Source organism: Narcine bancroftii (assembly GCF_036971445.1).
Source record: "Narcine bancroftii isolate sNarBan1 chromosome 12 unlocalized genomic scaffold, sNarBan1.hap1 SUPER_12_unloc_2, whole genome shotgun sequence".
NCBI classification, from domain to species: domain Eukaryota; kingdom Metazoa; phylum Chordata; class Chondrichthyes; order Torpediniformes; family Narcinidae; genus Narcine; species Narcine bancroftii.
In genome coordinates, this window is record NW_027211808.1 from 5,273,272 (window position 1) to 5,300,297 (window position 27,026).

Genomic DNA, 27,026 nt, shown 5'->3' on the forward strand with positions numbered 1-27,026 from the left:
CTCTCTTATTTTCTAATGTTATATTCATGATGTTTGAATGTTATTACGCGCGTCCTTTCTAATGTTATTTCCTCATGTTTTAATGTTATTTCCCGCTTTTTTTCTAATGTTTTTTTCATGATGTTTGAATGTTATTTCCTGCTTCTTTTTTAATGTAATTTTCCTGATGTTTGAATGTTATTTCCCACTTCCTTTCTAATGCTATTTTGCTGACGTTTAAATGTTATTTCCAACTTCCTTTCTACTGTTATTTTCATTATGTTTGAATGTTATATCCTGCTTCATTTCTAAAGTTATTTTACTGATGTTTGAATGTTACTTCCAACTTCTTTTCTAATGCTATTTTCCTGATGTTTAAATGTTATTTCCCGCTTCTTTTCTAATGTTATTTTCCTGATGTTAAATGTTAATTCCCGCTTCTATTCTAATGTTAATTTCCTGATGTTTAAATGGTATTTTCCACTTCTTTTCTAATGTTATTTTCCTGATGTTTGAATGTTATTTCCAACTTCTTTTCTAATGTTATTTTCCTGATGTTTGAATGCTATTTCCCGCCTTTTTCCAATATTATTATACTGATGTTTGATTATTTCCCGCTTCTTTTCTAATGATATTTCTCTGATGTGTGTATCTTATTTCCCACTTCTTTTCTAATGTTATTTTCCTGATGTTTAAATATTATTTCCCACTTCTTTTCTAATGTTAATTTCCTGATGTTTAAATGTTATTTCCCACTTCTTTTCTAATGTTATTTTCCTGATGTTTGAATGTTATTTCCCGCTTCTTTTCTAATGTTATTTTCCTGATGTTTGACTGTTATTTCCCGCTTCTTTTCTAATGTTAATTTCATAATGTTTAAACGTTAATTCCCACTTCTTTTCTAATGTTATTTATTTGATGTTTGAATGTTATTTCCTGCTTCTGTTCTAATGTAATTTTCCTGATGTTTGAATGTTATTTCCCGCTTCTTTTCTAATGTTAATTTCCTGATGTTTAAATGGTATTTCCCACTTCTTTTCTAATGTTATTTTACTGATGTTTGAATGTTATTTCCCGCTTCTTTTCTAATGTTATTTTCCTGATGTTTGAATGTAATTTCCTGCCTCGTATCTAATGTTATTTTCCTGATATTTGATTATTTCCCGATTCTTTTCTAATGTTATTTTCCTGATGTTTGTATGTTAATTCCCGCCAATTACTAACGTTATTTGCCTGATTTTTGAATGTTATTTCCCTTTTTTTTCTAATATGATTTTCCTGATGTTTGAATGTTATTTCCCGCTTGTTTTCTAATGTAATTTTCCTGATGTTTGAATGTTATTTCCCGGTTCTTTCTAATGTTATTTTCCTGATGTTTGAATGTTATTTCCCGCTTCTTTGCTAACATTATTTTCCTGATGTTTGAATGTTACTTCCCACTTCCTTTCTAATGTAATTTTCCTGATGTTTAAATGTTATTTCCTGCTACTTTTGTGATGTAATTTTACTGATGTTTAAATATTATTTCTCTCTTATTTTCTAATGTTATTTTCATGATGTTTGAATGTTATTACGCGCTTCCTTTCTAATGTTATTTATTCTTGTTTTAATGTTATTTCCCGCTTATTTTCTAATGTTTTGTCATGATGTATGAATGTTGTTTCCTGCTTCTTTTCTAATGTAATTTTCCTGATGTTTGAATGTTATCTCCCATTTCTTTTCTAAAGTAATTTTCCTGATGTTTTAATGTTATTTACCACTACTTTTCTAATGTTATTTATCTGATGTTTGAATGTTATTTCCCGCTTCTGTTCTAATGTAATTTTCCTAATGTTTGAATGTTATTTCCCGCTTCTTTTCTAATGTTAATTGCATGATGTTTGAATATTATTTCCTGCTTCTCTTCTAATGCTATTTTTCTGATGTTTGAATGTTATTTCCCATTACTTTTCTAATGTTATTTTTCTAACGTTTCAATGTTATTTCCAACTTCCTTTCTACTGTTATTTTCATTATGTTTGAATGTTATATCCTGCTTCGTTTCTAATGTTATTTTACTGATGTTTGAATGTTACTTCCAACTTCTTTTCTAATGCTAATTCCCTGATGTTTAAATGTTATTTCCCGCTTCTTTTCTAATGTTATTTTCCTGATGTTTAAATGTTAATTCCCGCTTCTTTTCTAATGTTAATTTCCTGATGTTTAAATGGTATTTCCCACTTCTTTTCTAATGTTATTTTCCTGATGTTTGAATATTATTTCCCACTTCTGTTCTAATGTTATTTTCCTTATGTTTGAATATTATTTCCCGCTTCTTTTCTAATGTTATTTTCCTGATGTTTGTATGTTATTTCCCACTTATTTGCTAATGTTATTTTCCTTATGTTTGAATGTTATTTCCCGCCACTTTACTAACGTTATTTCCCTGATGTTTGAATGTTATTTCCTTTTTTTTTTCTAATATTATTTTCCTGATGTTTGAATGTTACTTCCCACTTCTTTTCTAATGTAATTTTCCTGATGTTTATATGTTATTTCCTGCTTCTTTTGTAATGTAATTTTACTGATGTTTGAATGTTATTTCTCTCTTATTTTCTAATGTTATATTCATGATGTTTGAATGTTATTACGCGCGTCCTTTCTAATGTTATTTCCTCATGTTTTAATGTTATTTCCCGCTTTTTTTCTAATGTTTTTTTCATGATGTTTGAATGTTATTTCCTGCTTCTTTTTTAATGTAATTTTCCTGATGTATGAATGTTATTTCCCACTTCCTTTCTAATGCTATTTTGCTGACGTTTCAATGTTATTTTCAACTTCCTTTCTACTGTTATTTTCATTATGTTTGAATGTTATATCCTGCTTCGTTTCTAATGTTATTTTACTGATGTTTGAATGTTACTTCCCACTTCTTTTCTAATGCTACTTTCCTGATGTTTAAATTTTATTTCCCGCTTCTTTTCTAATGTTATATTCCTGATGTTTGATTATTTCCCGCTTCTGTTCTAATGTTATTTTCCTGTTGTATTAATGTTATTTCCCGCTTCTTTTCTAATGTTAATTTTGTGATGTTTAAATGTTAATTCCCACTTCTTTTCTAATGTTTTTTTACTGATGTTTGAATGTTATTTTCCGCTTGTGTTCTAATGTTATTTTCCTGATGTTTGCATGTTATTTCCCGCTTCTTTTCTAATGTTAATTTCCTGATGTTTGAATGTTATTTACCGCTTATTTTCTAATGTTATTATCCTGATGTTTGATTATTTCCCTCCTATTTTCTAATGTTATTTTTCTGATGTTTGTATCTTATTTCCCACTTCTTTTCTATTGTTATTTTCCTGTTGTTTAAATGTTATTTCCCACTTCTTTTCTAATGTTAATTTCCTGATGTTTAAATGTTATTTCCCACTTCTTTTCTAATGTTATTTTCCTGATGTTTGAATGTTATTTCCCTTTTCTTTTCTAATGTGATTTTCCTGATGTTTGAATGTTATTTCCTGCTTCTTTTCTAATGTAATTTTCCTTATGTTTTACTATTATTTCCTGCTTCTTTTCTAATGTTATTTTCCTGATGTTTGAATGCTATTACCCGCTTCTTTTCTAATGCTTTTTTCATGATGTTTGTATGTTATTTCCTGCTTCTTTTCTAATGTAATTTTCCTGATGTTTGAATGTTATCTCCCATTTCTTTTCTAAAGTTATTTTCCTGATGTTTAAATGGTATTTCCCACTTCTTTTCTAATGTTATTTTCCTGATGTTTGAATATTATTTCCCACTTCTGTTCTAATGTTATTTTCCTTATGTTTGAATATTATTTCCCGCTTCTTTTCTAATGTTATTTTCCTGATGTTTGTATGTTATTTCCCACTTATTTGCTAATGTTATTTTCCTTATGTTTGAATGTTATTTCCCGCCACTTTACTAACGTTATTTTCCTGATGTTTGAATGCTATTACCCGCTTCTTTTCTAATGCTTTTTTCATGATGTTTGTATGTTATTTCCTGCTTCTTTTCTAATGTAATTTTCCTGATGTTTGAATGTTATCTCCCATTTCTTTTCTAAAGTTATTTTCCTGATGTTTAAATGGTATTTCCCACTTCTTTTCTAATGTTATTTTCCTGATGTTTGAATATTATTTCCCACTTCTGTTCTAATGTTATTTTCCTTATGTTTGAATATTATTTCCCGCTTCTTTTCTAATGTTATTTTCCTGATGTTTGTATGTTATTTCCCACTTATTTGCTAATGTTATTTTCCTTATGTTTGAATGTTATTTCCCGCCACTTTACTAACGTTATTTCCCTGATGTTTGAATGTTATTTCCCACTTCTTTTCTAATGTAATTTTCCTGATGTTTAAATGTTATTTCCTGCTTCTTTTGTAATGTAATTTTACTGATGTTTGAATGTTATTTCTCTCTTATTTTCTAATGTTATTTTCATGATGTTTGAATGTTATTACGCGCTTCCTTTCTAATGTTATTTCCTCATGTTTTAATGTTTTTTCCCTCTTTTTTTCTAATGTTTTTTTCATGATGTTTGAATGTTATTTCCTGCTTCTTTTTTAATGTAATTTTCCTGATGTATGAATGTTATTTCCCACTTCCTTTCTAATGCTATTTTGCTGACGTTTCAATGTTATTTTCAACTTCCTTTCTACTGTTATTTTCATTATGTTTGAATGTTATATCCTGCTTCGTTTCTAATGTTATTTTACTGATGTTTGAATGTTACTTCCCACTTCTTTTCTAATGCTACTTTCCTGATGTTTAAATTATATTTCCCGCTTCTTTTCTAATGTTATTTTCCTGATGTTTGATTATTTCCCGCTTCTGTTCTAATGTTATTTTCTTGTTGTATTAATGTTATTTCCCTCTTCTTTTCTAATGTTAATTTTGTGATGTTTAAATGTTAATTCCCACTTCTTTTCTAATGTTTTTTTACTGATGTTTGAATGTTATTTCCCGCTTGTGTTCTAATGTTATTTTCCTGATGTTTGCATGTTATTTCCCGCTTCTTTTCTAATGTTAATTTCCTGATGATTGAATGTTATTTACCGCTTATTTTCTAATGTTATTATCCTGATGTTTGATTATTTCCCTCCTATTTTCTAATGTTATTTTTCTGATGTTTGTATCTTATTTCCCACTTCTTTTCTATTGTTATTTTCCTGTTGTTTAAATGTTATTTCCCACTTCTTTTCTAATGTTAATTTCCTGATGTTTAAATGTTATTTCCCACTTCTTTTCTAATGTTATTTTCCTGATGTTTGAATGTTATTTCCCTTTTCTTTTCTAATGTGATTTTCCTGATGTTTGAATGTTATTTCCCGCTTCTTTTCTAATGTAATTTTCCTTACGTTTTACTATTATTTCCTGCTTCTTTTCTAATGTTATTTTCCTGATGTTTGAATGCTATTACCCGCTTCCTTTCTAATGTTATTTTCCTGATGTTTGAATGTTATTTCCCACATCCTTTCAAATGTTATTTTACTGATGTTTGAATGTTATTTCCCATTTCCTTTCTAAAGTTATCTTCTGAAGTTTGAATGATATTTCCCGTTTCTTTTCTAATGTTATTTTCCTGATGTTTGAATGTTTTATTCTGCTTCTTCTCTAAAGTTATTTTACTGATGTTTGATGTTACTTCCCACTTCTTTTCTAATGCTATTTTCCTGATGTTTAAATGATAATTCCCACTTCTTTTCTAATGCTTTTTTCATGATGTTTGTATGTTATTTCCTGCTTCTTTTCTAATGTAATTTTCCTGATGTTTGAATGTTATCTCCCATTTCTTTTCTAAAGTTATTTTCCTGATGTTTAAATGTTATTCATGCTTCTTTTCTAATGTTAATTTCCTGATGTTTAAATGGTATTTCCCACTCCTTTTCTAATGTTATTTTCCTTATGTTTGAATATTATTTCCGGCTTCTTTTCTAATGTAATTTTCCTGATGTTTGGATGTTATTTCCCACTTCTTTTCTAATGCTATTTTTCTGACGTTTCAATGATATTTCCAACTTCCTTTCTACTGTTATTTTCATTATGTTTGAATGTTATATCCTGCTACGTTTTTTAATGTTATTTTACTGATGTTTGAATGTTACATCCCACTTCTTTTCTAATGTTATTTTCCTGTTGTTTAAATGTTATTTCCCTCTTCTTTTCTAATGTTAATTTCCTGATGTTTAAATGTTATTTCCCGCTTCTTTTCTAATGTAATTTTCCTTATGTTTTACTATTATTTCCTGCTTCTTTTCTAATGTTATTTTCCTTATGTTTGAATATTATTTCCCGCTTCTTTTCTAATGTTATTTTCCTGAATTGAATGTAATTTCCCGCCTCTTTTCTAATGTTATTTTCCTGATATTTCTATGTTATTTCCCACTTATTTTCTAATGTTATTTTCTTTATGTTTGAATGTTATTTCCCGCCACTTTACTAACGTTATTTCCCTGATGTTTGAATGTTATTTCCCTTTTTTTTTCTAATATGATTTTCCTGATGTTTGAATGTTATTTCCCGCTTCTTTTCTAATGTAATTTTCCTGATGTTTGAATGTTACTTCCCACTTCCTTTCTAATGTAATTTTCCTGATGTTTAAATGTTATTTCCTGCTTCTTTTTTAATGTAATTTTACTGATGTTTGAATGTTATTTCTCTTATTATTTTCTAATGATATTTTCATGATGTTTGAATGTTATTACGCGCTTCCTTTCTAATTTTATTTCCTCATGTTTTAATGTTATTTCCCGCTTCTTTTCTAATGCTTTTTTCATGATGTTTGTATGTTATTTCCTGCTTCTTTTCTAATGTAATTTTCCTGATGTTTGAATGTTATCTCCCATTTCTTTTCTAAAGTTATTTTCCTGATGTTTAAATGTTATTCATGCTTCTTTTCTAATGTTAATTTCCTGATGTTTAAATGGTATTTCCCACTCCTTTTCTAATGTTATTTTCCTTATGTTTGAATATTATTTCCGGCTTCTTTTCTAATGTAATTTTCCTGATGTTTGGATGTTATTTCCCACTTCTTTTCTAATGCTATTTTTCTGACGTTTCAATGATATTTCCAACTTCCTTTCTACTGTTATTTTCATTATGTTTGAATGTTATATCCTGCTACGTTTTTTAATGTTATTTTACTGATGTTTGAATGTTACATCCCACTTCTTTTCTAATGTTATTTTCCTGTTGTTTAAATGTTATTTCCCTCTTCTTTTCTAATGTTAATTTCCTGATGTTTAAATGTTATTTCCCGCTTCTTTTCTAATGTAATTTTCCTTATGTTTTACTATTATTTCCTGCTTCTTTTCTAATGTTATTTTCCTTATGTTTGAATATTATTTCCCGCTTCTTTTCTAATGTTATATTCCTCATGTTTGATTATTTCCCGCTTCTGTTCTAATGTAATTTTCCTGTTGTATTAATGTTATTTCCCGCTTCTTTTCTAATGTTAATTTTGTGATGTTTAAATGTTAATTCCCACTTCTTTTCTAATGTTTTTTTACTGATGTTTGAATGTTATTTCCCGCTTGTGTTCTAATGTTATTTTCCTGATGTTTGCATGTTATTTCCCGCTTCTTTTCTAATGTTAATTTCCTGATGTTTGAATGTTATTTACCGCTTATTTTCTAATGTTATTATCCTGATGTTTGATTATTTCCCTCCTATTTTCTAATGTTATTTTTCTGATGTTTGTATCTTATTTCCCACTTCTTTTCTATTGTTATTTTCCTGTTGTTTAAATGTTATTTCCCACTTCTTTTCTAATGTTAATTTCCTGATGTTTAAATGTTATTTCCCACTTCTTTTCTAATGTTATTTTCCTGATGTTTGAATGTTATTTCCCTTTTCTTTCCTAATGTGATTTTCCTGATGTTTGAATGTTATTTCCTGCTTCTTTTCTAATGTAATTTTCCTTATGTTTTACTATTATTTCCTGCTTCTTTTCTAATGTTATTTTCCTGATGTTTGAATGCTATTACCCGCTTCTTTTCTAATGCTTTTTTCATGATGTTTGTATGTTATTTCCTGCTTCTTTTCTAATGTAATTTTCCTGATGTTTGAATGTTATCTCCCATTTCTTTTCTAAAGTTATTTTCCTGATGTTTAAATGGTATTTCCCACTTCTTTTCTAATGTTATTTTCCTGATGTTTGAATATTATTTCCCACTTCTGTTCTAATGTTATTTTCCTTATGTTTGAATATTATTTCCCGCTTCTTTTCTAATGTTATTTTCCTGATGTTTGTATGTTATTTCCCACTTATTTGCTAATGTTATTTTCCTTATGTTTGAATGTTATTTCCCGCCACTTTACTAACGTTATTTTCCTGATGTTTGAATGCTATTACCCGCTTCTTTTCTAATGCTTTTTTCATGATGTTTGTATGTTATTTCCTGCTTCTTTTCTAATGTAATTTTCCTGATGTTTGAATGTTATCTCCTTTTTTTTTTCTAATATGATTTTCCTGATGTTTGAATGTTACTTCCCACTTCTTTTCTAATGTAATTTTCCTGATGTTTAAATGTTATTTCCTGCTTCTTTTGTAATGTAATTTTACTGATGTTTGAATGTTATTTCTCTCTTATTTTCTAATGTTATTTTCATGATGTTTGAATGTTATTACGCGCTTCCTTTCTAATGTTATTTCCTCATGTTTTAATGTTTTTTCCCTCTTTTTTTCTAATGTTTTTTTCATGATGTTTGAATGTTATTTCCTGCTTCTTTTTTAATGTAATTTTCCTGATGTATGAATGTTATTTCCCACTTCCTTTCTAATGCTATTTTGCTGACGTTTCAATGTTATTTTCAACTTCCTTTCTACTGTTATTTTCATTATGTTTGAATGTTATATCCTGCTTCGTTTCTAATGTTATTTTACTGATGTTTGAATGTTACTTCCCACTTCTTTTCTAATGCTACTTTCCTGATGTTTAAATTATATTTCCCGCTTCTTTTCTAATGTTATTTTCCTGATGTTTGATTATTTCCCGCTTCTGTTCTAATGTTATTTTCTTGTTGTATTAATGTTATTTCCCTCTTCTTTTCTAATGTTAATTTTGTGATGTTTAAATGTTAATTCCCACTTCTTTTCTAATGTTTTTTTACTGATGTTTGAATGTTATTTCCCGCTTGTGTTCTAATGTTATTTTCCTGATGTTTGCATGTTATTTCCCGCTTCTTTTCTAATGTTAATTTCCTGATGATTGAATGTTATTTACCGCTTATTTTCTAATGTTATTATCCTGATGTTTGATTATTTCCCTCCTATTTTCTAATGTTATTTTTCTGATGTTTGTATCTTATTTCCCACTTCTTTTCTATTGTTATTTTCCTGTTGTTTAAATGTTATTTCCCACTTCTTTTCTAATGTTAATTTCCTGATGTTTAAATGTTATTTCCCACTTCTTTTCTAATGTTATTTTCCTGATGTTTGAATGTTATTTCCCTTTTCTTTTCTAATGTGATTTTCCTGATGTTTGAATGTTATTTCCCGCTTCTTTTCTAATGTAATTTTCCTTACGTTTTACTATTATTTCCTGCTTCTTTTCTAATGTTATTTTCCTGATGTTTGAATGCTATTACCCGCTTCCTTTCTAATGTTATTTTCCTGATGTTTGAATGTTATTTCCCACATCCTTTCAAATGTTATTTTACTGATGTTTGAATGTTATTTCCCATTTCCTTTCTAAAGTTATCTTCTGAAGTTTGAATGATATTTCCCGTTTCATTTCTAATGTTATTTTCCTGATGTTTGAATGTTTTATTCTGCTTCTTCTCTAAAGTTATTTTACTGATGTTTGATGTTACTTCCCACTTCTTTTCTAATGCTATTTTCCTGATGTTTAAATGATAATTCCCACTTCTTTTCTAATGCTTTTTTCATGATGTTTGTATGTTATTTCCTGCTTCTTTTCTAATGTAATTTTCCTGATGTTTGAATGTTATCTCCCATTTCTTTTCTAAAGTTATTTTCCTGATGTTTAAATGTTATTCATGCTTCTTTTCTAATGTTAATTTCCTGATGTTTAAATGGTATTTCCCACTCCTTTTCTAATGTTATTTTCCTTATGTTTGAATATTATTTCCGGCTTCTTTTCTAATGTAATTTTCCTGATGTTTGGATGTTATTTCCCACTTCTTTTCTAATGCTATTTTTCTGACGTTTCAATGATATTTCCAACTTCCTTTCTACTGTTATTTTCATTATGTTTGAATGTTATATCCTGCTACGTTTTTTAATGTTATTTTACTGATGTTTGAATGTTACATCCCACTTCTTTTCTAATGTTATTTTCCTGTTGTTTAAATGTTATTTCCCTCTTCTTTTCTAATGTTAATTTCCTGATGTTTAAATGTTATTTCCCGCTTCTTTTCTAATGTAATTTTCCTTATGTTTTACTATTATTTCCTGCTTCTTTTCTAATGTTATTTTCCTTATGTTTGAATATTATTTCCCGCTTCTTTTCTAATGTTATTTTCCTGAATTGAATGTAATTTCCCGCCTCTTTTCTAATGTTATTTTCCTGATATTTCTATGTTATTTCCCACTTATTTTCTAATGTTATTTTCTTTATGTTTGAATGTTATTTCCCGCCACTTTACTAACGTTATTTCCCTGATGTTTGAATGTTATTTCCCTTTTTTTTTCTAATATGATTTTCCTGATGTTTGAATGTTATTTCCCGCTTCTTTTCTAATGTAATTTTCCTGATGTTTGAATGTTACTTCCCACTTCCTTTCTAATGTAATTTTCCTGATGTTTAAATGTTATTTCCTGCTTCTTTTTTAATGTAATTTTACTGATGTTTGAATGTTATTTCTCTTATTATTTTCTAATGATATTTTCATGATGTTTGAATGTTATTACGCGCTTCCTTTCTAATTTTATTTCCTCATGTTTTAATGTTATTTCCCGCTTCTTTTCTAATGCTTTTTTCATGATGTTTGTATGTTATTTCCTGCTTCTTTTCTAATGTAATTTTCCTGATGTTTGAATGTTATCTCCCATTTCTTTTCTAAAGTTATTTTCCTGATGTTTAAATGTTATTCATGCTTCTTTTCTAATGTTAATTTCCTGATGTTTAAATGGTATTTCCCACTCCTTTTCTAATGTTATTTTCCTTATGTTTGAATATTATTTCCGGCTTCTTTTCTAATGTAATTTTCCTGATGTTTGGATGTTATTTCCCACTTCTTTTCTAATGCTATTTTTCTGACGTTTCAATGATATTTCCAACTTCCTTTCTACTGTTATTTTCATTATGTTTGAATGTTATATCCTGCTACGTTTTTTAATGTTATTTTACTGATGTTTGAATGTTACATCCCACTTCTTTTCTAATGTTATTTTCCTGTTGTTTAAATGTTATTTCCCTCTTCTTTTCTAATGTTAATTTCCTGATGTTTAAATGTTATTTCCCGCTTCTTTTCTAATGTAATTTTCCTTATGTTTTACTATTATTTCCTGCTTCTTTTCTAATGTTATTTTCCTTATGTTTGAATATTATTTCCCGCTTCTTTTCTAATGTTATTTTCCTGAATTGAATGTAATTTCCCGCCTCTTTTCTAATGTTATTTTCCTGATATTTCTATGTTATTTCCCACTTATTTTCTAATGTTATTTTCTTTATGTTTGAATGTTATTTCCCGCCACTTTACTAACGTTATTTCCCTGATGTTTGAATGTTATTTCCCTTTTTTTTTCTAATATGATTTTCCTGATGTTTGAATGTTATTTCCCGCTTCTTTTCTAATGTAATTTTCCTGATGTTTGAATGTTACTTCCCACTTCCTTTCTAATGTAATTTTCCTGATGTTTAAATGTTATTTCCTGCTTCTTTTTTAATGTAATTTTACTGATGTTTGAATGTTATTTCTCTTATTATTTTCTAATGATATTTTCATGATGTTTGAATGTTATTACGCGCTTCCTTTCTAATTTTATTTCCTCATGTTTTAATGTTATTTCCCGCTTCTTTTCTAATGTTTTCTTAATGATGTTTGAATGTTATTTCCTGATTCTTTTCTAATGTTATTTTTCTGATGTTTGAATGTTATTTCCCACTTCTTTTCTAATGTTATTTCCATGATGTTTGAATGTAATTATGCGCTTCCTTTCTAATGTTATGTCCTCATCTTTTAATGTTATCTCCCATTTCTTTTCTGAAGTTATTTTCCTGATGTTTGAATGTTGTTTTCCTCTTATCATCTAATGTTATTTTCCTGATGTTTGCATGTTATTTCCCGCTTCTGTTCTAATGTAATTTTCCTGATGTTTGAAAGTTATTTCCCGCTTCTTTTCTAATGTTAATTGCATGATGTTTGAATATTATTTCCTGCTTCTCTTCTAATGCTATTTTCCTGATGTTTGAATGTAATTTCCCGCCACTTTACTAACGTTATTTGCCTGATGTTTGAATGTTATTTCCCGCTTCTTTTCTAATATTATTTTCCTGATGTTTAAATGTTAATTCCCGCTTCTTTTCTAATGTTAATTTCCTGATGTTTAAATGGTATTTCCCACTCCTTTTCTAATGTTATTTTCCTTATGTTTGAATATTATTTCCGGCTTCTTTTCTAATGTAATTTTACTGATGTTTAAATGTTATTTCTCTCTTATTTTCTAATGTTATTTTCCTGATGTTTGAATGCTATTTCCCGCCTTTTTCCAATATTATTATACTGATGTTTCATTATTTCCTGCTTCTTTTCTAATGATATTTCTCTGATGTGTGTATCTTATTTCCCACTTCTTTTCTAATGTTATTTTCCTGATGTTTAAATATTATTTCCCACTTCTTTTCTAATGTTAATTTCCTGATGTTTAAATGTTATTTCCCACTTCTTTTTTAATGTTATTTTCCTGATGTTTGAATGTTATTTCCCGCTTCTTTTCTAATGTTATTTTCCTGATGTTTGAATGTTATTTCCCGCTTCTTTTCTAATGTTAATTTCATAATGTTTAAACGTTAATTCCCACTTCTTTTCTAATGTTATTTATTTGATGTTTAAATGTTATTTCCCGTTTCTGTTCTAATGTAATTTTCCTGATGTTTGAATGTTATTTCCCGCTTCTTTTCTAATGTTAATTTCCTGATGTTTAAATGGTATTTCCCACTTCTTTTCTAATGTTATTTTCCTGATGTTTGAATGTTATTTCCCGCTTCTTTTCTAATGTTATTTTCCTGATGTTTGACTGTTATTTCCCGCTTCTTTTCTAATGTTAATTTCATAATGTTTAAACGTTAATTCCCACTTCTTTTCTAATGTTATTTATTTGATGTTTGAATGTTACTTCCCACTTCTTTTCTAATGTAATTTTCCTGATGTTTATATGTTATTTCCTGCTTCTTTTGTAATGTAATTTTACTGATGTTTGAATGTTATTTCTCTCTTATTTTCTAATGTTATATTCATGATGTTTGAATGTTATTACGCGCGTCCTTTCTAATGTTATTTCCTCATGTTTTAATGTTATTTCCCGCTTTTTTTCTAATGTTTTTTTCATGATGTTTGAATGTTATTTCCTGCTTCTTTTTTAATGTAATTTTCCTGATGTATGAATGTTATTTCCCACTTCCTTTCTAATGCTATTTTGCTGACGTTTCAATGTTATTTTCAACTTCCTTTCTACTGTTATTTTCATAATGTTTGAATGTTATATCCTGCTTCGTTTCTAATGTTATTTTACTGATGTTTGAATGTTACTTCCCACTTCTTTTCTAATGCTACTTTCCTGATGTTTGAATATTATTTCCCGCTTCTTTTCTAATGTTATATTCCTGATGTTTGATTATTTCCCGCTTCTGTTCTAATGTAATTTTCCTGTTGTATTAATGTTATTTCCCGCTTCTTTTCTAATGTTAATTTTGTGATGTTTAAATGTTAATTCCCACTTCTTTTCTAATGTTTTTTTACTGATGTTTGAATGTTATTTCCCGCTTGTGTTCTAATGTTATTTTCCTGATGTTTGCATGTTATTTCCCGCTTCTTTTCTAATGTTAATTTCCTGATGTTTGAATGTTATTTACCGCTTATTTTCTAATGTTATTATCCTGATGTTTGATTATTTCCCTCCTATTTTCTAATGTTATTTTTCTGATGTTTGTATCTTATTTCCCACTTCTTTTCTATTGTTATTTTCCTGTTGTTTAAATGTTATTTCCCACTTCTTTTCTAATGTTAATTTCCTGATGTTTAAATGTTATTTCCCACTTCTTTTCTAATGTTATTTTCCTGATGTTTGAATGTTATTTCCCTTTTCTTTCCTAATGTGATTTTCCTGATGTTTGAATGTTATTTCCTGCTTCTTTTCTAATGTAATTTTCCTTATGTTTTACTATTATTTCCTGCTTCTTTTCTAATGTTATTTTCCTGATGTTTGAATGCTATTACCCGCTTCTTTTCTAATGCTTTTTTCATGATGTTTGTATGTTATTTCCTGCTTCTTTTCTAATGTAATTTTCCTGATGTTTGAATGTTATCTCCCATTTCTTTTCTAAAGTTATTTTCCTGATGTTTAAATGGTATTTCCCACTTCTTTTCTAATGTTATTTTCCTGATGTTTGAATATTATTTCCCACTTCTGTTCTAATGTTATTTTCCTTATGTTTGAATATTATTTCCCGCTTCTTTTCTAATGTTATTTTCCTGATGTTTGTATGTTATTTCCCACTTATTTGCTAATGTTATTTTCCTTATGTTTGAATGTTATTTCCCGCCACTTTACTAACGTTATTTTCCTGATGTTTGAATGCTATTACCCGCTTCTTTTCTAATGCTTTTTTCATGATGTTTGTATGTTATTTCCTGCTTCTTTTCTAATGTAATTTTCCTGATGTTTGAATGTTATCTCCCATTTCTTTTCTAAAGTTATTTTCCTGATGTTTAAATGGTATTTCCCACTTCTTTTCTAATGTTATTTTCCTGATGTTTGAATATTATTTCCCACTTCTGTTCTAATGTTATTTTCCTTATGTTTGAATATTATTTCCCGCTTCTTTTCTAATGTTATTTTCCTGATGTTTGTATGTTATTTCCCACTTATTTGCTAATGTTATTTTCCTTATGTTTGAATGTTATTTCCCGCCACTTTACTAACGTTATTTCCCTGATGTTTGAATGTTATTTCCCACTTCTTTTCTAATGTAATTTTCCTGATGTTTAAATGTTATTTCCTGCTTCTTTTGTAATGTAATTTTACTGATGTTTGAATGTTATTTCTCTCTTATTTTCTAATGTTATTTTCATGATGTTTGAATGTTATTACGCGCTTCCTTTCTAATGTTATTTCCTCATGTTTTAATGTTTTTTCCCTCTTTTTTTCTAATGTTTTTTTCATGATGTTTGAATGTTATTTCCTGCTTCTTTTTTAATGTAATTTTCCTGATGTATGAATGTTATTTCCCACTTCCTTTCTAATGCTATTTTGCTGACGTTTCAATGTTATTTTCAACTTCCTTTCTACTGTTATTTTCATTATGTTTGAATGTTATATCCTGCTTCGTTTCTAATGTTATTTTACTGATGTTTGAATGTTACTTCCCACTTCTTTTCTAATGCTACTTTCCTGATGTTTAAATTATATTTCCCGCTTCTTTTCTAATGTTATTTTCCTGATGTTTGATTATTTCCCGCTTCTGTTCTAATGTTATTTTCTTGTTGTATTAATGTTATTTCCCTCTTCTTTTCTAATGTAATTTTCCTTACGTTTTACTATTATTTCCTGCTTCTTTTCTAATGTTATTTTCCTGATGTTTGTATGTTATTTCCCACTTATTTGCTAATGTTATTTTCCTTATGTTTGAATATTATTTCCCGCTTCTTTTCTAATGTTATTTTCCTGATGTTTGTATGTTATTTCCCACTTATTTGCTAATGTTATTTTCCTTATGTTTGAATGTTATTTCCCGCCACTTTACTAACGTTATTTTCCTGATGTTTGAATGCTATTACCCGCTTCTTTTCTAATGCTTTTTTCATGATGTTTGTATGTTATTTCCTGCTTCTTTTCTAATGTAATTTTCCTGATGTTTGAATGTTATCTCCTTTTTTTTTTCTAATATGATTTTCCTGATGTTTGAATGTTACTTCCCACTTCTTTTCTAATGTAATTTTCCTGATGTTTAAATGTTATTTCCTGCTTCTTTTGTAATGTAATTTTACTGATGTTTGAATGTTATTTCTCTCTTATTTTCTAATGTTATTTTCATGATGTTTGAATGTTATTACGCGCTTCCTTTCTAATGTTATTTCCTCATGTTTTAATGTTTTTTCCCTCTTTTTTTCTAATGTTTTTTTCATGATGTTTGAATGTTATTTCCTGCTTCTTTTTTAATGTAATTTTCCTGATGTATGAATGTTATTTCCCACTTCCTTTCTAATGCTATTTTGCTGACGTTTCAATGTTATTTTCAACTTCCTTTCTACTGTTATTTTCATTATGTTTGAATGTTATATCCTGCTTCGTTTCTAATGTTATTTTACTGATGTTTGAATGTTACTTCCCACTTCTTTTCTAATGCTACTTTCCTGATGTTTAAATTATATTTCCCGCTTCTTTTCTAATGTTATTTTCCTGATGTTTGATTATTTCCCGCTTCTGTTCTAATGTTATTTTCTTGTTGTATTAATGTTATTTCCCTCTTCTTTTCTAATGTTAATTTTGTGATGTTTAAATGTTAATTCCCACTTCTTTTCTAATGTTTTTTTACTGATGTTTGAATGTTTTTTCCCGCTTGTGTTCTAATGTTATTTTCCTGATGTTTGCATGTTATTTCCCGCTTCTTTTCTAATGTTAATTTCCTGATGATTGAATGTTATTTACCGCTTATTTTCTAATGTTATTATCCTGATGTTTGATTATTTCCCTCCTATTTTCTAATGTTATTTTTCTGATGTTTGTATCTTATTTCCCACTTCTTTTCTATTGTTATTTTCCTGTTGTTTAAATGTTATTTCCCACTTCTTTTCTAATGTTAATTTCCTGATGTTTAAATGTTATTTCCCACTTCTTTTCTAATGTTATTTTCCTGATGTTTGAATGTTATTTCCCTTTTCTTTTCTAATGTGATTTTCCTGATGTTTGAATGTTATTTCCCGCTTCTTTTCTAATGTAATTTTCCTTACGTTTTACTATTATTTCCTGCTTCTTTTCTAATGTTATTTTCCTGATGTTTGAATGCTATTACCCGCTTCCTTTCTAATGTTATTTTCCTGATGTTTGAATGTTATTTCCCACATCCTTTCAAATGTTATTTTACTGATGTTTGAATGTTATTTCCCATTTCCTTTCTAAAGTTATCTTCTGAAGTTTGAATGATATTTCCCGTTTCTTTTCTAATGTTATTTTCCTGATGTTTGAATGTTTTATTCTGCTTCTTCTCTAAAGTTATTTTACTGATGTTTGATGTTACTTCCCACTTCTTTTCTAATGCTATTTTCCTGATGTTTAAATGATAATTCCCACTTCTTTTCTAATGCTTTTTTCATGATGTTTGTATGTTATTTCCTGCTTCTTTTCTAATGTAATTTTCCTGATGTTTGAATGTTATCTCCCATTTCTTTTCTAAAGTTATTTTCCTGATGTTTAAATGTTATTCATGCTTCTTTTCTAATGTTAATTTCCTGATGTTTAAATGGTATTTCCCACTCCTTTTCTAATGTTATTTTCCTTATGTTTGAATATTATTTCCGGCTTCTTTTCTAATGTAATTTTCCTGATGTTTGGATGTTATTTCCCACTTCTTTTCTAATGCTATTTTTCTGACGTTTCAATGATATTTCCAACTTCCTTTCTACTGTTATTTTCATTATGTTTGAATGTTATATCCTGCTACGTTTTTTAATGTTATTTTACTGATGTTTGAATGTTACATCCCACTTCTTTTCTAATGTTATTTTCCTGTTGTTTAAATGTTATTTCCCTCTTCTTTTCTAATGTTAATTTCCTGATGTTTAAATGTTATTTCCCGCTTCTTTTCTAATGTAATTTTCCTTATGTTTTACTATTATTTCCTGCTTCTTTTCTAATGTTATTTTCCTTATGTTTGAATATTATTTCCCGCTTCTTTTCTAATGTTATTTTCCTGAATTGAATGTAATTTCCCGCCTCTTTTCTAATGTTATTTTCCTGATATTTCTATGTTATTTCCCACTTATTTTCTAATGTTATTTTCTTTATGTTTGAATGTTATTTCCCGCCACTTTACTAACGTTATTTCCCTGATGTTTGAATGTTATTTCCCTTTTTTTTTCTAATATGATTTTCCTGATGTTTGAATATTATTTCCCGCTTCTTTTCTAATGTAATTTTCCTGATGTTTGAATGTTACTTCCCACTTCCTTTCTAATGTAATTTTCCTGATGTTTAAATGTTATTTCCTGCTTCTTTTTTAATGTAATTTTACTGATGTTTGAATGTTATTTCTCTTATTATTTTCTAATGATATTTTCATGATGTTTGAATGTTATTACGCGCTTCCTTTCTAATTTTATTTCCTCATGTTTTAATGTTATTTCCCGCTTCTTTTCTAATGCTTTTTTCATGATGTTTGTATGTTATTTCCTGCTTCTTTTCTAATGTAATTTTCCTGATGTTTGAATGTTATCTCCCATTTCTTTTCTAAAGTTATTTTCCTGATGTTTAAATGTTATTCATGCTTCTTTTCTAATGTTAATTTCCTGATGTTTAAATGGTATTTCCCACTCCTTTTCTAATGTTATTTTCCTTATGTTTGAATATTATTTCCGGCTTCTTTTCTAATGTAATTTTCCTGATGTTTGGATGTTATTTCCCACTTCTTTTCTAATGCTATTTTTCTGACGTTTCAATGATATTTCCAACTTCCTTTCTACTGTTATTTTCATTATGTTTGAATGTTATATCCTGCTACGTTTTTTAATGTTATTTTACTGATGTTTGAATGTTACATCCCACTTCTTTTCTAATGTTATTTTCCTGTTGTTTAAATGTTATTTCCCTCTTCTTTTCTAATGTTAATTTCCTGATGTTTAAATGTTATTTCCCGCTTCTTTTCTAATGTAATTTTCCTTATGTTTTACTATTATTTCCTGCTTCTTTTCTAATGTTATTTTCCTTATGTTTGAATATTATTTCCCGCTTCTTTTCTAATGTTATTTTCCTGAATTGAATGTAATTTCCCGCCTCTTTTCTAATGTTATTTTCCTGATATTTCTATGTTATTTCCCACTTATTTTCTAATGTTATTTTCTTTATGTTTGAATGTTATTTCCCGCCACTTTACTAACGTTATTTCCCTGATGTTTGAATGTTATTTCCCTTTTTTTTTCTAATATGATTTTCCTGATGTTTGAATGTTATTTCCCGCTTCTTTTCTAATGTAATTTTCCTGATGTTTGAATGTTACTTCCCACTTCCTTTCTAATGTAATTTTCCTGATGTTTAAATGTTATTTCCTGCTTCTTTTTTAATGTAATTTTACTGATGTTTGAATGTTATTTCTCTTATTATTTTCTAATGATATTTTCATGATGTTTGAATGTTATTACGCGCTTCCTTTCTAATTTTATTTCCTCATGTTTTAATGTTATTTCCCGCTTCTTTTCTAATGTTTTCTTAATGATGTTTGAATGTTATTTCCTGATTCTTTTCTAATGTTATTTTTCTGATGTTTGAATGTTATTTCCCACTTCTTTTCTAATGTTATTTCCATGATGTTTGAATGTAATTACGCGCTTCCTTTCTAATGTTATGTCCTCATCTTTTAATGTTATCTCCCATTTCTTTTCTGAAGTTATTTTCCTGATGTTTGAATGTTGTTTTCCTCTTATCATCTAATGTTATTTTCCTGATGTTTGCATGTTATTTCCCGCTTCTGTTCTAATGTAATTTTCCTGATGTTTGAAAGTTATTTCCTGCTTCTTTTCTAATGTTAATTGCATGATGTTTGAATATTATTTCCTGCTTCTCTTCTAATGCTATTTTCCTGATGTTTGAATGTAATTTCCCGCCACTTTACTAACGTTATTTGCCTGATGTTTGAATGTTATTTCCCGCTTCTTTTCTAATATTATTTTCCTGATGTTTAAATGTTAATTCCCGCTTCTTTTCTAATGTTAATTTCCTGATGTTTAAATGGTATTTCCCACTCCTTTTCTAATGTTATTTTCCTTATGTTTGAATATTATTTCCGGCTTCTTTTCTAATGTAATTTTACTGATGTTTAAATGTTATTTCTCTCTTATTTTCTAATGTTATTTTCCTGATGTTTGAATGCTATTTCCCGCCTTTTTCCAATATTATTATACTGATGTTTCATTATTTCCTGCTTCTTTTCTAATGATATTTCTCTGATGTGTGTATCTTATTTCCCACTTCTTTTCTAATGTTATTTTCCTGATGTTTAAATATTATTTCCCACTTCTTTTCTAATGTTAATTTCCTGATGTTTAAATGTTATTTCCCACTTCTTTTTTAATGTTATTTTCCTGATGTTTGAATGTTATTTCCCGCTTCTTTTCTAATGTTATTTTCCTGATGTTTGAATGTTATTTCCCGCTTCTTTTCTAATGTTAATTTCATAATGTTTAAACGTTAATTCCCACTTCTTTTCTAATGTTATTTATTTGATGTTTAAATGTTATTTCCCGTTTCTGTTCTAATGTAATTTTCCTGATGTTTGAATGTTATTTCCCGCTTCTTTTCTAATGTTAATTTCCTGATGTTTAAATGGTATTTCCCACTTCTTTTCTAATGTTATTTTCCTGATGTTTGAATGTTATTTCCCGCTTCTTTTCTAATGTTATTTTCCTGATGTTTGACTGTTATTTCCCGCTTCTTTTCTAATGTTAATTTCATAATGTTTAAACGTTAATTCCCACTTCTTTTCTAATGTTATTTATTTGATGTTTGAATGTTATTTCCTGCTTCTGTTCTAATGTAATTTTCCTGATGTTTGAATGTTATTTCCCGCTTCTTTTCTAATGTTAATTTCCTGATGTTTAAATGGTATTTCCCACTTCTTTTCTAATGTTATTTTACTGATGTTTGAATGTTATTTCCCGCTTCTTTTCTAATGTTATTTTCCTGATGTTTGAATGTAATTTCCCGCCTCGTATCTAATGTTATTTTCCTGATATTTGATTATTTCCCGATTCTTTTCTAATGTTATTTTCCTGATGTTTGTATGTTAATTCCCGCCAATTACTAACGTTATTTGCCTGATTTTTGAATGTTATTTCCCTTTTTTTTCTAATATGATTTTCCTGATGTTTGAATGTTATTTCCCGCTTGTTTTCTAATGTAATTTTCCTGATGTTTGAATGTTATTTCCCGGTTCTTTCTAATGTTATTTTCCTGATGTTTGAATTTTATTTCCCGCTTCTTTGCTAACATTATTTTCCTGATGTTTGAATGTTACTTCCCACTTCCTTTCTAATGTAATTTTCCTGATGTTTAAATGTTACTTCCTGCTACTTTTGTGATGTAATTTTACTGATGTTTAAATATTATTTCTCTCTTATTTTCTAATGTTATTTTCATGATGTTTGAATGTTATTACGCGCTTCCTTTCTAATGTTATTTATTCTTGTTTTAATGTTATTTCCCGCTTATTTTCTAATGTTTTGTCATGATGTATGAATGTTGTTTCCTGCTTCTTTTCTAATGTAATTTTCCTGATGTTTGAATGTTATCTCCCATTTCTTTTCTAAAGTTATTTTCCTGATGTTTTAATGTTATTTACCACTACTTTTCTAATGTTATTTATCTGATGTTTGAATGTTATTTCCCGCTTCTGTTCTAATGTAATTTTCCTAATGTTTGAATGTTATTTCCCGCTTCTTTTCTAATGTTAATTGCATGATGTTTGAATATTATTTCCTGCTTCTCTTCTAATGCTATTTTCCTGATGTTTGAATGTTATTTCCCATTACTTTTCTAATGTTATTTTTCTAACGTTTCAATGTTATTTCCAACTTCCTTTCTACTGTTATTTTCATTATGTTTGAATGTTATATCCTGCTTCGTTTCTAATGTTATTTTACTGATGTTTGAATGTTACTTCCAACTTCTTTTCTAATGCTATTTCCCTGATGTTTAAATGTTATTTCCCGCTTCTTTTCTAATGTTATTTTCCTGATGTTTAAATGTTAATTCCCGCTTCTTTTCTAATGTTAATTTCCTGATGTTTAAATGGTATTTCCCACTTCTTTTCTAATGTTATTTTCCTGATGTTTGAATATTATTTCCCACTTCTGTTCTAATGTTATTTTCCTTATGTTTGAATATTATTTCCCGCTTCTTTTCTAATGTTATTTTCCTGATGTTTGTATGTTATTTCCCACTTATTTGCTAATGTTATTTTCCTTATGTTTGAATGTTATTTCCCGCCACTTTACTAACGTTATTTCCCTGATGTTTGAATGTTATTTCCTTTTTTTTTTCTAATATTATTTTCCTGATGTTTGAATGTTACTTCCCACTTCTTTTCTAATGTAATTTTCCTGATGTTTATATGTTATTTCCTGCTTCTTTTGTAATGTAATTTTACTGATGTTTGAATGTTATTTCTCTCTTATTTTCTAATGTTATATTCATGATGTTTGAATGTTATTACGCGCGTCCTTTCTAATGTTATTTCCTCATGTTTTAATGTTATTTCCCGCTTTTTTTCTAATGTTTTTTTCATGATGTTTGAATGTTATTTCCTGCTTCTTTTTTAATGTAATTTTCCTGATGTATGAATGTTATTTCCCACTTCCTTTCTAATGCTATTTTGCTGACGTTTCAATGTTATTTTCAACTTCCTTTCTACTGTTATTTTCATTATGTTTGAATGTTATATCCTGCTTCGTTTCTAATGTTATTTTACTGATGTTTGAATGTTACTTCCCACTTTTTTTCTAATGCTACTTTCCTGATGTGTAAATTTTATTTCCCGCTTCTTTTCTAATGTTATATTCCTGATGTTTGATTATTTCCCGCTTCTGTTCTAATGTTATTTTCCTGTTGTATTAATGTTATTTCCCGCTTCTTTTCTAATGTTAATTTTGTGATGTTTAAATGTTAATTCCCACTTCTTTTCTAATGTTTTTTTACTGATGTTTGAATGTTATTTCCCGCTTGTGTTCTAATGTTATTTTCCTGATGTTTGCATGTTATTTCCCGCTTCTTTTCTAATGTTAATTTCCTGATGTTTGAATGTTATTTACCGCTTATTTTCTAATGTTATTATCCTGATGTTTGATTATTTCCCTCCTATTTTCTAATGTTATTTTTCTGATGTTTGTATCTTATTTCCCACTTCTTTTCTATTGTTATTTTCCTGTTGTTTAAATGTTATTTCCCACTTCTTTTCTAATGTTAATTTCCTGATGTTTAAATGTTATTTCCCACTTCTTTTCTAATGTTATTTTCCTGATGTTTGAATGTTATTTCCCTTTTCTTTTCTAATGTGATTTTCCTGATGTTTGAATGTTATTTCCCGATTCTTTTCTAATGTAATTTTCCTTATGTTTTACTATTATTTCCTGCTTCTTTTCTAATGTTATTTTCCTGATGTTTGAATGCTATTACCCGCTTCTTTTCTAATGCTTTTTTCATGATGTTTGTATGTTATTTCCTGCTTCTTTTCTAATGTAATTTTCCTGATGTTTGAATGTTATCTCCCATTTCTTTTCTAAAGTTATTTTCCTGATGTTTAAATGGTATTTCCCACTTCTTTTCTAATGTTTTTTTCCTGATGTTTGAATATTATTTCCCACTTCTGTTCTAATGTTATTTTCCTTATGTTTGAATATTATTTCCCGCTTCTTTTCTAATGTTATTTTCCTGATGTTTGTATGTTATTTCCCACTTATTTGCTAATGTTATTTTCCTTATGTTTGAATGTTATTTCCCGCCACTTTACTAACGTTATTTTCCTGATGTTTGAATGCTATTACCCGCTTCTTTTCTAATGCTTTTTTCATGATGTTTGTATGTTATTTCCTGCTTCTTTTCTAATGTAATTTTCCTGATGTTTGAATGTTATCTCCCATTTCTTTTCTAAAGTTATTTTCCTGATGTTTAAATGGTATTTCCCACTTCTTTTCTAATGTTATTTTCCTGATGTTTGAATATTATTTCCCACTTCTGTTCTAATGTTATTTTCCTTATGTTTGAATATTATTTCCCGCTTCTTTTCTAATGTTATTTTCCTGATGTTTGTATGTTATTTCCCACTTATTTGCTAATGTTATTTTCCTTATGTTTGAATGTTATTTCCCGCCACTTTACTAACGTTATTTCCCTGATGTTTGAATGTTATTTCCTTTTTTTTTTCTAATATGATTTTCCTGATGTTTGAATGTTACTTCCCACTTCTTTTCTAATGTAATTTTCCTGATGTTTAAATGTTATTTCCTGCTTCTTTTGTAATGTAATTTTACTGATGTTTGAATGTTATTTCTCTCTTATTTTCTAATGTTATTTTCATGATGTTTGAATGTTATTACGCGCTTCCTTTCTAATGTTATTTCCTCATGTTTTAATGTTTTTTCCCTCTTTTTTTCTAATGTTTTTTTCATGATGTTTGAATGTTATTTCCTGCTTCTTTTTTAATGTAATTTTCCTGATGTATGAATGTTATTTCCCACTTCCTTTCTAATGCTATTTTGCTGACGTTTCAATGTTATTTTCAACTTCCTTTCTACTGTTATTTTCATTATGTTTGAATGTTATATCCTGCTTCGTTTCTAATGTTATTTTACTGATGTTTGAATGTTACTTCCCACTTCTTTTCTAATGCTACTTTCCTGATGTTTAAATTTTATTTCCCGCTTCTTTTCTAATGTTATTTTCCTGATGTTTGATTATTTCCCGCTTCTGTTGTAATGTTATTTTCTTGTTGTATTAATGTTATTTCCCGCTTCTTTTCTAATGTTAATTTTGTGATGTTTAAATGTTAATTCCCACTTCTTTTCTAATGTTTTTTTACTGATGTTTGAATGTTATTTCCCGCTTGTGTTCTAATGTTATTTTCCTGATGTTTGCATGTTATTTCCCGCTTCTTTTCTAATGTTAATTTCCTGATGTTTGAATGTTATTTACCGCTTATTTTCTAATGTTATTATCCTGATGTTTGATTATTTCCCTCCTATTTTCTAATGTTATTTTTCTGATGTTTGTATCTTATTTCCCACTTCTTTTCTATTGTTATTTTCCTGTTGTTTAAATGTTATTTCCCACTTCTTTTCTAATGTTAATTTCCTGATGTTTAAATGTTATTTCCCACTTCTTTTCTAATGTTATTTTCCTGATGTTTGAATGTTATTTCCCTTTTCTTTTCTAATGTGATTTTCCTGATGTTTGAATGTTATTTCCCGCTTCTTTTCTAATGTAATTTTCCTTACGTTTTACTATTATTTCCTGCTTCTTTTCTAATGTTATTTTCCTGATGTTTGAATGCTATTACCCGCTTCCTTTCTAATGTTATTTTCCTGATGTTTGAATGTTATTTCCCACATCCTTTCAAATGTTATTTTACTGATGTTTGAATGTTATTTCCCATTTCCTTTCTAAAGTTATCTTCTGAAGTTTGAATGATATTTCCCGTTTCTTTTCTAATGTTATTTTCCTGATGTTTGAATGTTTTATTCTGATTCTTCTCTAAAGTTATTTTACTGATGTTTGATGTTACTTCCCACTTCTTTTCTAATGCTATTTTCCTGATGTTTAAATGATAATTCCCACTTCTTTTCTAATGCTTTTTTCATGATGTTTGTATGTTATTTCCTGCTTCTTTTCTAATGTAATTTTCCTGATGTTTGGATGTTATCTCCCATTTCTTTTCTAAAGTTATTTTCCTGATGTTTAAATGTTATTCATGCTTCTTTTCTAATGTTAATTTCCTGATGTTTAAATGGTATTTCCCACTCCTTTTCTAATGTCATTTTCCTTATGTTTGAATATTATTTCCGGCTTCTTTTCTAATGTAATTTTCCTGATGTTTCGATGTTATTTCCCACTTCTTTTCTAATGCTATTTTTCTGACGTTTCAATGATATTTCCAACTTCCTTTCTACTGTTATTTTCATTATGTTTGAATGTTATATCCTGCTACGTTTTTTAATGTTATTTTACTGATGTTTGAATGTTACATCCCACTTCTTTTCTAATGTTATTTTCCTGTTGTTTAAATGTTATTTCCCTCTTCTTTTCTAATGTTAATTTCCTGATGTTTAAATGTTATTTCCCGCTTCTTTTCTAATGTAATTTTCCTTATGTTTTACTATTATTTCCTGCTTCTTTTCTAATGTTATTTTCTTTATGTTTGAATGTTATTTCCCGCCACTTTACTAACGTTATTTCCCTGATGTTTGAATGTTATTTCCCTTTTTTTTTCTAATATGATTTTCCTGATGTTTGAATGTTATTTCCCGCTTCTTTTCTAATGTAATGTTCCTGATGTTTGAATGTTACTTCCCACTTCCTTTCTAATGTAATTTTCCTGATGTTTAAATGTTATTTCCTGCTTCTTTTTTAATGTAATTTTACTGATGTTTGAATGTTATTTCTCTTATTATTTTCTAATGATATTTTCATGATGTTTGAATGTTATTACGCGCTTCCTTTCTAATTTTATTTCCTCATGTTTTAATGTTATTTCCCGCTTCTTTTCTCATGTTTTCTTAATGATGTTTGAATGTTATTTCCTGATTCTTTTCTAATGTTATTTTTCTGATGTTTGAATGTTATTTCCCACTTCTTTTCTAATGTTATTTCCATGATGTTTGAATGTAATTACGCGCTTCCTTTCTAATGTTATGTCCTCATCTTTTAATGTTATCTCCCATTTCTTTTCTGAAGTTATTTTCCTGATGTTTGAATGTTGTTTTCCTCTTATCATCTAATGTTATTTTCCTGATGTTTGCATGTTATTTCCCGCTTCTGTTCTAATGTAATTTTCCTGATGTTTGAAAGTTATTTCCCGCTTCTTTTCTAATGTTAATTGCATGATGTTTGAATATTATTTCCTGCTTCTCTTCTAATGCTATTTTCCTGATGTTTGAATGTA